The sequence below is a fragment of the Myotis davidii genome, unplaced genomic scaffold (genome assembly GCF_000327345.1).
Source record: "Myotis davidii unplaced genomic scaffold, ASM32734v1 scaffold80, whole genome shotgun sequence".
In the NCBI taxonomy this organism is placed as follows: domain Eukaryota; kingdom Metazoa; phylum Chordata; class Mammalia; order Chiroptera; family Vespertilionidae; genus Myotis; species Myotis davidii.
The window spans coordinates 1,110,756-1,112,917 of record NW_006292686.1 but is presented as its reverse complement, the minus strand read 5'-3'; the positions used below and the strand labels follow the sequence as shown (position 1 = coordinate 1,112,917).

General features: G+C 45.5%; 1 long non-coding RNA gene across 1 annotated transcript in view; it reads left to right on the top strand.

Annotated features, from left to right (window-relative positions):
* Positions 1-1,852, top strand: part of LOC107183470 — a 3,069-nt gene extending 1,217 nt beyond the window's left edge. Inside the window, exon 2 of the long non-coding RNA XR_001514259.1 lies at positions 319-1,852. This is a non-coding gene — a long non-coding RNA (uncharacterized LOC107183470). The remainder of the gene's footprint in view (positions 1-318) is intronic.
* Positions 1,853-2,162: the final 310 nt, after the last annotated feature.

Here is a 2,162-nt window from a genome sequence, read left to right as displayed (position 1 = left end):
CACTTTTCCATCACTTCACTCCGTTTTTTTTTTCTTTACTTCTCACTATTTTAACAGAGGAGGGGGGAAAGGCAGCAGTGCCCAAGAGGCAAGAGAGGGGCGCCTCGGAGGCCACAGGGGTGGCGTGGGGGGGCCGAGGTGCCTGACCTGGCGCTGTCCTTCTGGGTCTTGGAGGTAAATGAGAGGGTGAGTCCCACCCGCGCGGTTCTCTCTCCACGGGATCCTCGCTCCGCATCCAGGTGGAGCGAGTATTTGATTAGGCAGGAGATTAGGAACTGTTGCTGCACCGCCCCCGACTAAAAGCCGTTTCTCTCCCAGGGTGCGGTCCTTCTAGCTCTGGGGCTGCCATCCGGGAGCGGTTCTCCTTCCAACCAATTGAACGCTGACTGGCCTTTGTCACCTTTTCTTCACCACACTCCACAACTGATGCTGAACTATGGCTGTGGCCCCCAAGGGGCCGATGAGGGCAGAGGCTTCTAGCGGCCACCGTGTCCCCACCCCCCAAGGAACGGCTGATGCTGTGTCATCCACTTCGCCCTCCGAGGCATCAGGGAAGCCACATGCAATATCTCTTTCTCTCAGAGGGCTCCTGTTTCAACTCTGAAAAGCAGGGGCCTCCTCTGAGCCGCTCTCCATCTCTACAGTTCCCACCACCGAGCTTCGCCCTGGCTGCTGCAGCCCAAGTTATCACGGAGCCTAGAGAAACCAGGCCTGGGCTGTGCTTCCTCCATAAAGCAGCTGACATGTTTCCAACTGTTAATACTTTTCCTACCGAGGTCCTGAAAGGGCCTGTTCTCAGCCTTTGGAAACAACTTCAGACAGATAACCGGGTAACTGGTGGTGGAAAATATATGCCTCTTAACTAGTTGCAGACAATACTACTGTAGAATTACTTGAGACTAGTTAGGCGAGATGGTGTTATACATACAGAAAGCCTACTACTCTACTTACTACTGACTCCACCACAGCAGCTCCTCTGAGGACACCTGCACACCATACAAAGTTTTAAGCCCAATCATGTGCCTTTAATTTGCAACCTTAAGTGGAACTTTAGTTTTCAGAGCTACAGGCAGAAGTGTCTGTCCAGGCCTTGACTAAATTGATGGGTTTTGGCCAAGATAGAACTCTCTAGAACCAAGCAAAAGTAGTTGGACCATTACCTCTGACTTGAGATAAGAAGGCTAAGCCACTGCCCGAGAGGGAACTGATTCAGCTGGCTGTTTCTCTAACGTCCAGATTCATCAAAATTAAGTTTTCAGAACCTGTTATGTTTCCCATGGTCTACTGTTTACTGAGGAAAACTCTACCCAAAGAAGTTTTAGCACTTGCATTTTTCTTACGTCTCTCCCTACCCCCAGCCCATGTACCCAAATGTACTATCAAATGCTTTTTTAAAGACAGGCCTGCCCAGGAGGAGGCAAGTCTTTAAACAAGAGTAATAGTTCACACAGTCACCACAGAATTGGTGTCTGGAGCTTCCAAGTTGTAACGTGTTCCAAAGAGAAGGCAAAGGAAAGGCCATGTGGGAAATGCTATTTTATTCATTTGCCCTGTCTTGGATTCAGGAATTAGCCTTTCCTAGTTTCCCCATTCATTGGTGGTGGCTGAGTAGCCACAATATCAAAAGTTGGAATTCTGGTTGGAATTTAGCTTATTCTGTAAAATACATTCAAACCTACAAAGCTACATGAATTTTCATGATGAATCGCCACCTTTATAATGTCACATAGATAACACTAGCAACTAAAAAAAGAGAGAAAACAATATAAAAATACTTACAAATTGAATTATAATCATTCTAGGCCCTGTGCTAATCTTTTCTAGCTAGTTAATAAACTTGCAAGTCAAATGACTTGTTGAAAGGTCTGTTTGTTCATGTTATATATAAATATAATTTATCTGACAAATATTTATCAAACATCTAATATTTATCAAAACTACAGTGAAATGCTACTTCACATCCACTAGGATGGCTACAATAAAAAAGACAGAATAACAAGTGTTGGCGAGGGTATGGAGCAGGGGTCCTCAAACTACGGCCCGCGGGCCACATGCAAATACAAATATTGTATTTTTTCCCATTTTGTCTTTTTACTTCAAACTAAGATATGTGCAGTGTGCATAGGAATTTGTTCATAGTTTTTTTAAAACTATAGTCCGGC